Raw genomic sequence first — 15,585 nt, forward strand, 5'->3', positions numbered from 1 at the left:
CAATAAATGTGCTACCTATATGTATTTCTTGAAGCGAATTCCTACAAGACGCATTCCAATGAAAAGATGAGCAAAACATCAAGCCAACCCAGAAATCAAGACTGGGGTAAAACAAACGGGCAGGAAATCCCGAAAGGAGTAAACAGAGTCACGTGGGTGTAGGAACACAGCCGCGCAGGGAAGAGGGGAGGGCCGTGTGGGCTTCGGGGGGCCGAGGGTCGGGGCAGAAGCATCAAGGATTCAGGTCCCCAGGCGATAGTGTGCCTGGCGTGTCGTAAGAATCACAAAGACAAGTGTGGCTGGGGGCCAACTGGCAGAGAGAAGAAGGACTCCAGGGTTTTGCCTTAGTAACTGCGGGCGGGGGAGGGGGCATGAACAAGCTGCCATCAATATGTATTTTTATAAAAAGGAAACCTAGGGACGCCTGGGTGGCTCAGTCGGTTGAGCATCCAACTTCGGCTCAGGTCATGATCTCAGGGTTCATGGGTTCGAGTCCCGAGTCGGGCTCTGTGTTGACAGGTCGAAGCCTGGAGCTGCTTCGGATTCTGTGTCTCCCTCTCTTTCTCTGCCCCTCCTCACTCACACTTTGTCTCTCTCTCTCTCTCTCTTAAAAATAAATAAAAATTAAAAAAAATTAAAAAAAAAAGGAAACCTAACAGTTACTTTAAAACAGTAACAGCTAACCGATAAACACGTGGTATTAAAACCTGAGTGTGTCTTAGGGGCGTTATTGTTCCAGGAAATATTGCAGAACAGTGACGTGCCCACCTCCTAGCCCAACACTTCCAGCCTGAACCCTGGCTCTCCCTGCTTTTACTGATTTTTATTTATTTATTTTTTAAATGTTTATTTTATTTTGGGGAGAGCTCAAGCCGGGGAGGGGGAGGGGCAGAGAGAGGAGGCCAGGGGATCTGAAGCGGGCTCTGTGCTGACGGGCCGGCAGCCCCGGGGCTCGAACTCAGCAACCGTGAGATCAGAACCTGCGCGGGAGTCAGAGGGGTTCAACCGACCGAGCCACCCAGGCGCCCCTCTGCCCCCTTTTAGCAGTGTAGTCATGGGCGACTTATCTAATCTTCCCGTGCCTCAGTTTCCTGATCTGCCACATGGAGGAACTGGACGGCATCGCTGTGAAGATTGTGAGTTCGGGCGTTGACACTCAGCCCCGTGTCTAGCACACAGTAAGTGCTCAAGGAGACTTGCTTGCCATCTTCGCAGTAAAGCAGATACACGGCAGGCTCAGTATTTTACATGAAAGTCTTACCCAGAATCGAGAGTCAGGGTAAGAAGTGGCCAGTGACGATATCTCTGTGTTTTTGGCGAAACAGCTGTTCAAGATGAGACCATGGCTTTCAGATCTCTTTCTGGGAAGTTCACAAAATTAACTTCCCTGGTTTTGGCTTGGGCGTGGACCATTGGAGTTCTCTTACCAGAAAGTGACAGGTGCACCCAGCCCTGGTGCGGGACGGACCCCAGAGGAAACGCCCTTTCGCTGTGGGTGAATGAACCCATCCCGTCCTCTCGCCGGCCGTGGCTGTCAGGGAGCGTGACGAGGAGATCGTTTCCGCAGCCAGAGGACCTGGACTTGGCTTTCTCACAAGAACCACCTTATCTCGTCTGTTATTCCGTGCCTTCCCCCCCCTGCTTTACCATATAGCTTTTCCCTGGCGGAAGCCAACTCAAAATGACACCCTGGCAGGCTTTCCTATCTTGACAACTCTCTTAAGGGGTCTGCTGGCATATTGGCTCTTAGACCCCTGCTCCCCAGTGACAGTTCTCCGCGATGCCAGCTCCCGGTCTGGGCGATTAACTTCCACCTGCTCTAAATCCCGACGGCTCTCGTGGCCAACGAGCGCTGCCTCGTTCCAGAAACGGCATATGCCCCCACGTGCCCGACACCGTGGTGGTCAGCGCTCTAGATGCTCCGGTTTCCTTCCCGCTACAACGAGCCACGCAAGCCGTGCTCTCGTCCTGCTGCCAACCTCGCCAGCCGTGCCCCATCAACACCCGATCTGTGAAACAGAACCAGGCAAGAAGCTATTCCTTGAAGGATGGCCAGGATGGTGATTTACTTTTTGCACATGTCGCCTTAGGTTACAAAGAGCTTCTTCGGGCCGAGATGAAGAGGAGAGGCTCTTCCTATTTTGTGGTTGCACTTGCGCGGACTCATTCACGGTGTAATCGGGAATTCTGTTTTCAGCGGTGTTGCGTTGGGCTGGCTGGTCCTCATTCTCCACGAAACCGACTTTTCTGCCAACAAACTCGCTTCCGCAGCATGCCAAGGTGTCCTCAGGATAAGTGGCAATGTCTATAAAGTGCTTGGAGTTCTCCGAAGAAAAAGCACCGAAGAATAGAGCATTAGCACGCTATTATTCTCATAAAGAGTGGGTGGAATTGCAAAGAGGAATCATGTCAAAGATGTAAGGAAACTTAAAAGTCTGAGACTTTAAAAGGCTGGGATTATTAAAACACCCAGTTGTTTGACAGGAGAAAATTGAACTGTTCTCCTGTCTCAAAAACTATGATGCCACTTTCTCATCACTTGCTGTACCCCACAATCTCTTCCTCCCGCACCAAGCTTTCGCCTAAGTCGAGAAAGCTCCATATACGAAACCTTATCGCACAGACATACCATGCAATGACAGTCTGGTTTCGGCGGAAGGAAAACTGTGCTATGTCCATGGCAGCCCCCACAGTCATGGGTATGTGCAGGACCCTAAATGCGACACCCGTGTGCCCAGGCAATTTTTAACTTCTGTTCATGGATATGGAGTGAGGTTTGGGGTCCATGCGAGTGGAGAGGTGGAGCTGAGCTCTCAGATTAAAGCCAGGGCTCTCCAAGGGCTACATCCACATGGAAGAAGGAAACTAGAAGGATCGACCTACTGGAGGAGAGAACCCAAGGGCCATATCTCTCCCTGGTCTCTTGGTGAAAAGAAAGCTGAGAAATAAACACCTGATGTATGCACCCAGCATTTGTCATCGAAAATTATACTGTGTGTGGTGTGGGAGCCCACCTGCTGGGGAAGAAGCCTAAGGAGGGGTCTCGGGGAGGTGATCCTCCTGGGACCCCTTCCAAGAACAAGAGCAAATCCCTCTGGAAGGACATCGCCACCACCCAAGCCACACTCGCTTCCCATAGAAAAAGAGGCCGGGGTGAAAACAACAAAAGGGGAGAAGATACACGACAGAGACTCTGTACGCACCACCAGCACGAACATTAGCACTCCCCCAAGTTTCAGACATGAGAACAAGAGAAAAGCTCTATGGCTATTTGAAATTCTGAGACAGAAAAGGATTCCGAACTGCAATCAAAAAATAAAACATTATGAAGAAAGGAGGCAGATTTGGAAATGAACCAAATAATAGCTTCTAGAAGTAAGAATCCAGTCACTGAAAACAGAGGAAAAAACAGCATATTGGATGAAGTCTATGGGAGCAAACGCGTGAACCGGGAGGTAGATGTGAGGATTACCTAGAACACGGCTAGATCCATGAGCTAGGGAAGAGGAAAGGAACATGACGGGGTGTGAAACACAGAAGGGGAACATCCAGCATACCCTTTGTCAAAGCGCCAGAAGAAGACAGAGAGGATGCCAGAGATGTTTTCAGAGATAATGGTAGAGAATTCCCAAGATGGCTGAAAGACGAGAATTCTCAGATGAGTAAACCATGAAAGTTCTAAGCAGGTTAGATATCCACACACTTGAATTCTGTAGTGGTCAGCGTTCTCCAGAGAAACCGAGCCAATAGGAAATATATACACATACACGTAGAGAGGTTTATAGTAAGAAATTGGCCCATCTGATTATGGAGGCTGGTGAGTCCCAGATCTGCCAAAATGGCGTCCCAGTTGGAGTGTGAAGGCTGGAAGCGGCCATAGAACCAAGAGGAGAGCTGGGGTTCCAGCTGGAAGGCCGCCCAGCAGGAGAACTCTCTCTTACTGGGAGGGTCAGCATTTTGTCTAGTCAAGTCTTCAACAGATTGGATGATGGAGCCCACCCACATTATGAAAGGCAATCGGATTTTCTCAGTCTACCAACTTAGTGTTAACCTCGCCCCCAAATACCCTCAGACAGACAGACCTGCAATCATCTTTGAGTATCTGGGGACCCAGTGGCCCAGTCAAATTAGTCCCATAAAATTAACCATCATGGACTCTTTATTAGTGAAACTACAGAACACCAAAGGCGAAAGAACACAATTAAAGCAACGAGAGAAGGAAGATACTTGACCTACAAAGGAATGACACTTGAGCCTCCAGGGTCGTCTTCACAGATCCGAAGGTATTTGCCGTAATATCTTCAAAGTGATGAGACAAAATAAGTGTTAATATAGATTTTTTTACTCCGTCTTATTCAAGAGCGAAGGGCAAAAAAAAAAAGGGGGGGGGGCGGGCGCCTGGATGGCTCAGTCGGTTGAGCGTCCGACCTCGGCTCAGGTCATGATCTCGCGGTCTGTGAGTTCGAGCCCTGTTTCGGATTCTGTGTCTCCCTCTCTCTCTGCCCCTCCCCCCCTCAAGCTCTGTCTGTCTCTGTCTCAAAAATAAGTAAAAACATTAAAAAAAATTTTTTTAAAGATTATCACAGGAGGACAAGGACTAAGAGGACAAGTGATTTGTCAGTAGGGAGTAAAGCTGAATATAAGCATATCCAATTGCTGGCAGTTTTACTCCATGGATGATGCATTAAAAAAAAAAGATGTCAACTTACAACATTCCAAAGTCTGCACAGCAATATTACGTACGATGTAAGAATACATACATACACAGTAAACGTTTCTATGGCTTTTAAAATCATAGTAAAAGCATGTGAATAAAAGCTGCAAATTTAGGTTTGTGGTTTCTCATGGAGAGGAAGAGAAGGAAATAGGATTGGTTATGGGTACAGAGAAAATGTATTTATACCCGTAATGATTCACTGTTTGAAAAAATACTGCAGGGCATGGCTTCTAAACTTACAAGGTCAAAAACCATAGACCAAGGGGTTTCCCTTGAGATTTTATTTCAATTTTTCTAATATTTCCCTTGTAACGATGACACATTGAAACCCTAAAATGCAGAATGCCATTAAGTTTTTTTTAATGTTTGTTTATTTTTGAGAGAGAGAGACTGAGGTGTGAGGGAGGGGCAGAGAGAGAGGGAGACACAGACTCTGAAGCAGGCTCCAGGCTCCGAGCTGTCACACACAGCCCAATGCGGGGCTCGAACTCATGAACCACGAGATCGTGACCTGAGCGGAAGTCGGACACTGAGCTGACTAAGCCACACAGGTGCCCCTCAACTTGTTTATTTTTGATAAGTTTCCAGTTGTGAGCTCCTGGCCTAACAGACACAGATGGTTTTATTTAAAGGCAGTATTCTGATTTACAATATCATTAGTCAGTTTTCAAGATACCCTTTTCCTTGCAACCTCTCTGGCACTCATTTCGTTTTAAAAATAACTTTTGCTAGTTTAAATGGGATTGAAACGATAGCCTATTGGTGCTTTAATTTAATTTTCCAAAAGATCAATAAAAGTAATCTCTTGACATCAGGCGCTCAGAATTGTGGGCAAGTTTCTATCACAGTTTCTTTATGTAAAGTGTCTTTGGATTTTCTTTACACATTTACACAGTCTTTCAGCATGGATGATGCGCTGTCTCTATCGACCCTGGCCCATCACATTTATCACAAATATTTCTCTGAGTTTTAAAGGTCTTCCGTTTTATTTTAGTTGTACTGGTTTCCGTGGCACAAAATTCAGTGTTTTCACCTTTTCCTTTGTAATCCCTCAAATTGCTTCGGTTATTAGAACATCGTCATTTCCGAAGAGTTAACTAAGATCCTTTCAACACCAGTAACAATGATACCTTTACTACTGTCCTGATCTAAAAAGAGATAAACTCCTGACTCACGTATGATTAGAAAAGTTGGTTTGCTCCCTGGAACCCACTACTCCACGTACTATAAATACGTTTAATTCATCATATCAAATGTAGTCGTGTAACGGCAGAACTCAAGTCTGGTTGATTGACTACATGCAACACGTATCTTAGCTTTCTCTAGAACCACGTCCATGAAGACTTCCGCAACTTTGAGCAAACTGCCTAGTGCGGGCAGCCCTTTTCCAGTCTCTTCTGGCACAGTCTAGCATAAGATCGGGGAACTGGCCGTCACGTAAGGCTACCTGAGTGACTGTTGCATGAATGCCTCCTGGCTCCAAGTGGGTAGGAAGGCGGTGTTAGGGCCGACCCTGGGGCTCAAATATTTTACAATTTACTGAGGGGGCCTGGAGACGTGGAAAGTCAGGGAAGAAGGTCATAAGCGTCAGATCCAAACGTTGTGATCCCAACGCTGAGTGTCTAGTTCAGAAGGGCCAGAGCAGTGTGGATGGACTCATAAGGTGACCCACCTCAGATCTGTTCTCCAAAGACTATTTCTTAAATATGATTTAAAAAAAAAAAAACACCCAGTAAGACAGGCCAGGATAAATTAATACAAGAAGAAACTGGGACCTTAGGAGGCAAATTGGAGAGCATTAAATTAAAGCCGAGGCCCACAACCTCAGATTATTTGCTTTACTTTCTAGAAAGTGGCTGGAGACTTCCTGACAAATGAGGTCACACGGGAAAATACTCTAAACTCACAGTGTGCACATGATTAAAAATGACCATTTGCTAGAAGAAATCAGATGGGCCTGGACTCTTGCGTCCAAAACCCGAACTTCCCCTCAATAATTTCTCAACACGCCCAGGATAATAAGCATCCGCTCACAGCAAGGCAGGCAAATGACTCAAGAGTGCAATCCCTAGACGGGATTTTACAAGGAACAAAGTTAAGTGAAGGCCAGAAAGCCAGAGTTCTGGTCATTTAGCCTGACTGCAGGACACGATTCAGAGTAGTTTCGGTGTTGAGAATAACTGGGTAAGAGCCAAGGCATGATCAGGGGGCGGGGAGGGCGGGGATGCGTGAGACAGGTCAAGGGGATGGAGAGGCACAAAATTCTAGTCATAAAATAAACAAGTCATTTATTTTATAAAACAAAATAAAAATTTTATTTTTTATAAAATGAAAAAGTACAGTGTAGGGGGTATAGTCAGTAATGTTGTAATGACATACGGTGACGGATGGTGACTCCACTTGGGAGCTGAGCACAGGTAGAGAACGGTCGAATCACTGTGTCGCACACTGAAACTAACATGACATTGTATGGCCGCTACGCTTCGATGAAATAGAAAGTTTGAAAGTTTTCTAAGTTTTTAAAAAATATAAGCAGTAAATAAAATGTACTGAGTGCTTTCTTGCATGCATTAAGATAATCACAGGGCTTGGGGTGCCTGGGGGGTTCAGTCGGTTAAGCGTCCGACTTCAGCTCGGGTCACGATCTCACAGTTTGTGGGTTCGAGCCCCGCGTCGGGCTCTGTGCTGACAGCTCAGAGCCCGGAGCCTGCTTCGGATTCTGTGTCCCCCTCTCTCTCTGCCTCTCCCCCACTTTGTGCTCTCTCTCTCTCTCTCAAAAATAAATACAATGTAAAAAAAAAAAAAAGATAATCACAGGGCTTTTATCAAATCCACTAGGTACGATTTCTCACCAAGCAAACTGGCAAAAACCTAAAACATGCACGTGCTAGAGAGAGTGTGGATCCATTTCTAATAGGTTGATGTGGTTGATTACGCCAACAACTAATGTTAAAACGTCCATGCAACTCGGTCATAATTTTTTTAAAAAGTTCCGTCAGATTCAGTCTGCTCATTTGTTTAGAATTACTGCTTCTGTATTCATAAGAGGGACTGGCTTACAGTTTACTTTTTCCCCTACGTCCCTGTCTGGCATTTCATATGATATCAGAAATGTCACATCGACGTCCACCAACATTGTCAATATGCAACGCAGTACTCTCCAGTACTGGAGAAAGAAATCATGCGACCTGTTGGAAAGGAACACATAAAGTTGTCATATTTACAGAGGACATTGCTAACTACGCAGAACCCAGGGAAACTTGAGGACAGATTGTTACAACGGATTCAAATTTGTTGGATAAAAGACCAGGTGCCTCCCTTCAGCTAGTAACAACTGTTTAGAAAATGCCGTTTAAATAATATGCTGTTTCGACAGCATCCAACAGTACAGACCCACTGGTGCTAAATCTAATAAAAGGAGCTAGTTCTTTTGAAGGAAGAGATTATCATCATGTCACCGAAGAACATTTTTAAAAGACCTAAAGAGACGGAGCAGTACCACAGTCCTAAGACGAGAAGGATCATTATTCTAAAGCTGTCAGTTCTTCCAAGTCTATCTTTCAGGTTCTACCCAATTCCAACGTGATTCTCCACAGGGTCTCTCTGATAAGATGACTCTAAAATTACTGTGGAAGGAGCAGTTAAGGGGCACCTGCCATGCCAGATGTCAAGACACTTCAGTCTATGATGCACAAGACAAGGGGGTACTTGGGCAGAGATGGCCGACCGGTGGAACGGAAGACAGAACCTAGGAACAGACTCAGATATATGTCAATGGAAATTAAAAATTGTACGTATGACAGGCGTACAATACGTTTTGAAATAAAGTGCTTGCACGACTGGTTTTCATGTCGAGCAAGATAATAAAATTGGCTCCCTACTACGTATTATCTATAGAAAGCAATTCAGGTGGGGGGGAAAAAACCCCTACTATAAAACAAAAACTTGAACACACTCAGAGGAAAATTTGGAAGAGGGTCATTAGGCTGTAGGAGCACAAATCACATAAATAATGGTTGGCAAAAGTGAGAACTTTCAAATCAAAAACTGCTGTTCATCAAAAGGAACGATAAATAGTGAGAATAAAACGACACAAACAGCAGGAAGGCGCTTCTGGATATAAACACAAACAGAAGAGCACAAGTGTCTGGACTATTAAAGGACAACAAATCAATTAGGAAGGACATCAAAAACCCACTGGAAAATAAGCAAAGAAACGAAAATAAGCAAACACTCAATAAACATGAAAATATGCTTAAATCCACTAGTCACAAAACATCATAATCAAGACCGCTAGGTACGATTTCTCACCAGGCAAACTGGCAAAAACCTAAAACGTGCACGTGCTAGAAAGAGCGTGGATCCATTTCTAATAGGTCGATGTGGTTGATTACGCCAACAACTAATGTTAACATGTCCATGCAACTTGGTCATAATTTGCACACACTATGGATCCTTTTCTCATCGGTGTAATGACTTTGGGAGGCAGTGTGACATCAGCAGGTAAAAAGTGAAGAAATACCTATTCATGACCGAATAATTACGCTTCTTTTTTTTTTTTTAATATAATTTATTGTCAAGTTAGCTAACATACGGTGTTGACAGTGTGCTCTTGGTTTCGGGGACAGATTCCCGTGATTCATTGCTTCCGTGCAACGCCCAGTGCTCATCCCAACAGTGCCCTCCTCAGTGCCCATCACCCATGTTCCCCTCCCCCCATTAACCCTCAGTTTGCTCTCTGTATTTAAGAGTCTCTTACGGGTTTGCCTCCCTCTCTAGATAACCTATCTTTAAACCCATCTCATACATATGCACAAGGAGCTATGTACCCAAAATAGAAGCATTTTATAATAAAAAAAAAAATGAAAGCAAGAAGCAAATGTTCCTCACCAGAAAAACAAATAAATCGAAGCATATCTGTGTAACAGAATCTCACATAACTTTAGAAAAATAAACGCACTTGAGCTATATACACACGAGCATCCGAAAAGAGCAAGGCACAGAGGATCACACAAAATTTCTTCTGTATGGTTTATAAATCTGCACCGCTTTACCAAATGTTGTTTAGACACATGCGCACATGTTGCCAACGAATCAAGGCATACCAGAGAATGACCAACACCAAATTTAGGGCAGTGCTTATCTGTGCTGCGGGAGGACAGCCATGAGACTGGGGAGGAGACCGTGTGGGGGGAGGGCGGCAGGGAGAAGGATGCCTGTGCAACTCTTTTTTTACACGTTAAGTTGGGTGGACTTGCACGGTTGTTCGTTATACCGTTTTTTATATCTCTCTGCATGCCCGAGATAATTGGCGATACATCCACGGTGATGACATTTGTGTGTGCGCACAGGTATGGGTGTGGACGCGGGTGTGTGGGGCCCCGCCCAACAAATTCTGTAAGCAGAGGCCAGGAATCCGCGGTTTTGAAAAGCATCTCAGGAGCGAGAGCAAGGGGCAGCTTGAAAATAACAAGCACAGCACGTGTCCTTGAAGACTTTTTAGCCCGATGAACACATATTAATAATGGCCGGGGAGATAAAAATGGCGCAACAAAGACACCAGAAACAACAGAGACAGTGATATGTATGTGGGTCAAGGCGGGGGACAGTGTTAGACTTATGTGGGGTAAAGTAATTGACTCATTCATTCGAGATTCTGTGAACGATCATTTTCGTCCCGGGCATCACACAGAGTTGCGGGAATAGTGCCTGGAACCGGCTGGGCAAAAAAAGCATATACGGTTTCTATGCTTCTGTGAACAAAGATTCAAGTGAGTAAGACACAGGGGAACTTGTTCCCTGAAGCAAGACCACCAGAGAGGGCTTTTCCTAGCGAAATGCTCTTCCTAGCATTTCTTCGTTCCTTCAACAAACAGTCATTAAGCAAAGGGTGTGGGTCAGGAGCGCTGGTGCTGGAAGACGAACGCCCACGGACCCCGGTGTTTCTGTCCATGGTCAAGGAGGAGCAGGTCAAGGCCGACACGGGGCCGACACGGAACAGCTGCTGGGGGCAGGCAGGGACCAGGCTGACTCGGAGATCAGCCAAGTTCACCCTCCACTTGATGGCCATCTTTCAAAACAAAGACATACACAGAAGGAACTAGCAAGTTGCAGAAGGGTGTAAGCCTCTGAGATACGTGTAACACTGTGAACTCTCTGAAAACCCGATCTGTTTCTAGGATGTTTTAATAAATTGCTGAAAGAATTTTACTTGTGAAAGTGCTCCTGAAAAAAATTTAGTGTTTAAAAAAAAAAATAAACATTAAGTGTAAAAAAAGTTGGTTTTTTAAAAAATTTTTTTAACGTTTATTTATTTTTGAGACAGAGAGAGACAGAGCATGAACGGGGGAGGGGCAGAGAGAGAGGGAGACACAGAATCCGAAGCGGGGGCCGGGCTCCGAGCCGTCAGCACAGAGCCCGAAGCGGGGCTTGAACCCGTGAACAGGGAGATCGTGACCTGTGTCGAAGTCGGACGCTTAACCGACCGAGCCACCCAGGTGCCCTCAAAATCGTATCATTTTTAAATTATAAAAGAAACATAGGCTTTCAGTTGAGGATGTCAGGCTAAGCACATATATTTGTCTCTACTCCCTCACGAGACTCCGTTAAATGTGCCAACAGGGCACCCTATGCGTCAGACAGTGTCCAAAATATCATGTTCACGTTCACTCAATCTTTACGTCAACACTGTGAAGTGAGCGCGGACGTTACAGCTATTTTACAGAAGAGGAAACTGAGGTAAGATTACATTGCGAGTTAGTGGCGGAGACGATCTTTGAAGTCAGGTAATCCAGCTCAAGTCGACGCTCAACGTGGTAAAAAGTAAAGTAATTATTTTTTAACGTTTGGGGTAAACAAATCCACAGCATCAAAAAGAACGGAAGGGACAATCAGGAGAGGAGACAGTTTGACAGATTTCCCGACGGCAGGAGATGAGCCTGTTGGTCGATAAAACCCAAGAGGACGTGGCCGGTGGGCCCGAGCAGGGGTCCTGCATGAGACAGCCCTGTGCCCCGGGCTGTGAGCCCACAGGTAGGACCAGGAAGGCGGGACAGGGCTCACCGCAGGTGTGACCGACCGGTCCCTTCATCCCCACTCTGTTCTCCGCACCCCAGAAAATAAAACAGGGCTCGTGCCGCTCGGCATCGATCACATTGTCTGGGCATCCCAGCCCTCTGGATAACCTCTCTCACGCTGGCCCGTCCAGCTCCTTGCTCACTCACCGCCTGGGTGGGCCTCCGAGGGACAGCCCTGCCCCCTTCCACCCACCTTCCACGGAAGCTGCCACGGAGCCGTCCTGCTCACAGCAGGGACTGGCACGGAGACAGACCCACTAAGCTACGAGTAGAGAAGCAACGCCAGACCCCAGAGAAAATGCCCTGGTCCGTCTTTCTTCATTGTGAACTTTTTGTCTCCAAAAAGGCCCATTAGCATTTAGTTGTCAATTCTACGTTCAGTATTTACGCTGGTTGAGTAGTTGGAACACAGAAGTGTTGAGATGGATCTTACCCCGCAAATGGATACACAAACCACTAGAAAATACTAAGTGCTAAGCTACCTAAGGCTCTGGGAGAATGGGAGAGGTGTGGTTTGGGCTCTCTACTTGCATTTTGTTGCGTGGTTTCTTTTTTTCTTTTTTTTTTTTTTTAAATCTATTAATTTATTTTGAAAGAGAGAGACAGAGGGCGCACGCACGCGCACAAGTGGGAGAGGGGCAGAGAGAAGAGAGAGAATCCCAAGCAGGCTCCGAGCCATCGGTGCAGAGCCCGACGCGGGGCTCGAACTCACAAACTGTGAGATCATGACCTGAACTGAGATCAAGAGTCGGACACTTAACCGACTGAGCCGCCCACGTGCCTCTTGCTGTGCGGTTTCTAACAGCCTCATGTGAGTGCGTGCGAGTTCTCTCCTTGCACGGGATCCGGAAGCTTTGCACTCTTTTCCCCTTTCAAGTATTTTCCTTCCCCTAAACTTCAGAGTCACCGATTCCGCTAACAGTGAAATAACACTGCTATCTCAATGTCAAAAACATGATATAAATATTTCTGTTTTCTTGCCTGTGCCAAAAGGTTTTCTGTGTGGGCTGTTGTCTGAGGATGGGCAAAACTCACAGCAGAAAATAGGTGTCGAGAAATGGCGCAGAACCCAGTAGAGGTTCAAGAAGCCTAGTGCTGAAATCTGAGCACCCACTTCAGGGGTGTGTGTGTGTGTGTGTGTGTGTGTGCGATCTGACACACCAGTGAAGAGGCACTCTGATTCGGAAATAGAATTACATCATCCCGAGGGACCAGCTGGAGAAGCAGTAGAATGTGGTTCGATGCATGGACTTGGGCGTGGTCTTCTGATGTCTGCCATTGTGACTGTGCAATTTAGGCAAGTTACTTAGCCCCTCTCTGCCTCAGTTTCCTCATATGTGAAATGAGGATAAGAGAATAAATCTTATAAAGCTGCTGTGAGTTAATGAGTTAATGCATATTAGAGTTAATTCACATGAGAATTGAATTGGGTCCGTGCAAAGTCCTCAATAAAGACATGCCGTCATCATCACCACCACCACCAGCACCATCATCACCATAACCACCATTACCGTCATCTGTGGACTATTTCAAGTGAAGTTATTAAGAAACGATAAGTACAAAGTGAACTAAAAGCTCCTAAAACATTGGTCAGACTCCAAATGTCTCCTGTTGGATGCACTGTTTTATGCACATCCCTCCCCTCCCGGTATACTTACAAACTAATTCTGGCTACCACCCAAATCTAGCTTTCTAAAACATTTATTGGTGTATGAAAAACACTTCCTTTTTTAAATCCCTGCCTTTGAGTATTGACCATTTCTGCTATTAAATGGGCAAAGAGAAATATCACTACTGATGCTCAAATGTCTTACATTTCCAACTCAAACATTGGCTCGTTCTTTCCTTAGCACTGATTGGCCACTTCCGGAAGTTACCTGGCCGAACCCGTGACTGGTGTTCAGGTGGAGAATCTCAGAAGGGGAGCGACTGTCCTCACTGACCCACTTAGGGCTCTCCGAGTGCGATCTGAGCGGGGAGCCCGTGGGGCTGAGGGAACGGAAATGCTGGCGGCAGGGGAGGGGGCACGGCCTGGGGACAGAGGAGGAAGGTGGGCGACAAGCCCTGTTCTAGTGGACGCAGACCTGCCGACCAAGGAGGCGGAGGACGACAGCCTCAGCTCACGCAGAGAGCAGTGAGCGCGTGGGAACAACCTGCACTCCAGGGGAGAAATAGAAGGGACCCAAAACAAAGTGGTCAAACATGGCAAGTGGTTTCTTCCCAGGGACTTCCTGGACTCTTAGCAGCACAGAGGAGGCAGAAGGAGGCTGGTGGCAGGAGGGGGCCACTTGGGGGCTGGGGCTGGGGATGCCTGGGGGCTGGGGGTGGCCTCCCCGGGGCAGGGGAGGGGCAGAGCTCCCCGGCCTGGGGCTGGGACTGGCTGGCTGGGCTCACTCTCCCCACGCAGGGAGCAGGTAGTCAGGTCACCCCAAGCCCTGCTGTGCCCTTAGATGTTCACAAGGGGACGGACAGAGCGGAATAGACACCGCACACCCGGCTTCCACCCCACTGGGGCCCTTGGCCCAGCTGGAGGATGGTGACCCTTTGTCTTTTCCTTCTGTCGGTTCCGTTTCAGACACAATGTTATCTCACATCCGTCTCCCCAGACACAGCCCGCTGAGATGCACAGGGCGTGGTGTCCCCCGGACCCCAGGCACGGGGCACCGACTCCCCGGTTCTAGAAGCTTCTTCGAGGGTTCCGGGACGCACCCTTTTTCAGCAGCCACAGCATTCAGCACCCCGTGTGTGTCTCTGTGGAGTCGCGGGGGCCTGGAGGGGCAGGGGGGCCGGCACAGCGGGACAGAGGGCCGAGGACCCGGGGCAGGTGCAGCCGGTTTTCAGGGCAAGTGTCAGAGAAGTTGGGGTGGCGGCTACCTGGGGTACCCGGGAGAGTTCCCAGCGGCCAGAGGCCACGACGCGCCCCCTGCCTGCCCCACCTGTTCGTGCAAACTTCAGGCCCAGGCACACGCTTGCCCCTAGATTCCTTTAGGTGCCCTGAACCTCTCCAACACGCTGCCGTCGCTGCCTTCGGGGGAGCTGCCCCCAGGCAAGGCCAGCCTGGGGGAACCTGCAGAGGGCCCCCCACCCCCCCGCAGCACACACCAGGAGGCCGGCTGCCCCCCCCCCCCACCCCAGGCTCGGAGCCAGCGCCCCTGCTCAGCTAGGCCTGGACTCCTGAGCCAGAGAAACCCAGGGGGGGTGGGAGGAGTGGGGGTAACAAGGGCACGCTGCTTTAAACCACTGGGATCCGGGGGCACTCGTTACCCAGCGAAAGATGACCAGTATAATTTGTTCTGTTACTTACGCCCAAACAGTGTTAACAAACCAGCAGAACAGGAGTATTTAAAACCCGCACATTCCTTTAGACACCGAAGGGCCCCGAGCGGAAGGAAACATCGTCCAATGTCAGCATCTGTAAGGAAGAAGCCTTTTAGCAGATGCTACTGAAAATCTGAGCTACGTTCATTCTTATGGGAACGTCGGTTCCAAATTTATATCACATTCGGAGACACTGTGCTCATTTATTTGCTACGGACACATATTAAAAGATGTATCCATCTGTAACCGTAAACTATTTTTACTGAAAAGGAAAATAGCATTTGAGAGAAATTTTAGGAACATTGGGGTCGATGATCAATGAAATGCTTTTTGAACAATATGTGAAACTGAATTCTGGAATCCTAAGGAACCGAAACAAATGAAATCCCTCGAAATTTAACCAGGAAGTCGATGTCATCTTGGATCGACTCAGTAGCAAATGAACTCATGTACTTTAAACATCAACCCACAGGG

At 47.4% G+C, this 15,585-nt stretch overlaps 1 protein-coding gene across 1 annotated transcript in view; it reads right to left on the bottom strand.

The window, feature by feature from the left end:
• The window catches only part of PDE10A (phosphodiesterase 10A), a 369,960-nt gene extending 354,787 nt beyond the window's left edge, over window positions 1-15,173 (bottom strand). The window contains exon 1 of the mRNA XM_042987509.1: window positions 15,098-15,173. The gene's annotated coding sequence lies outside the window, so the exon portion shown is untranslated. The remainder of the gene's footprint in view (window positions 1-15,097) is intronic.
• Between the last annotated feature and the right edge of the window lie 412 nt (window positions 15,174-15,585).

The sequence above is a fragment of the Panthera tigris genome, chromosome B2 (assembly GCF_018350195.1).
Source record: "Panthera tigris isolate Pti1 chromosome B2, P.tigris_Pti1_mat1.1, whole genome shotgun sequence".
In the NCBI taxonomy this organism is placed as follows: Eukaryota; Metazoa; Chordata; class Mammalia; order Carnivora; family Felidae; genus Panthera; species Panthera tigris.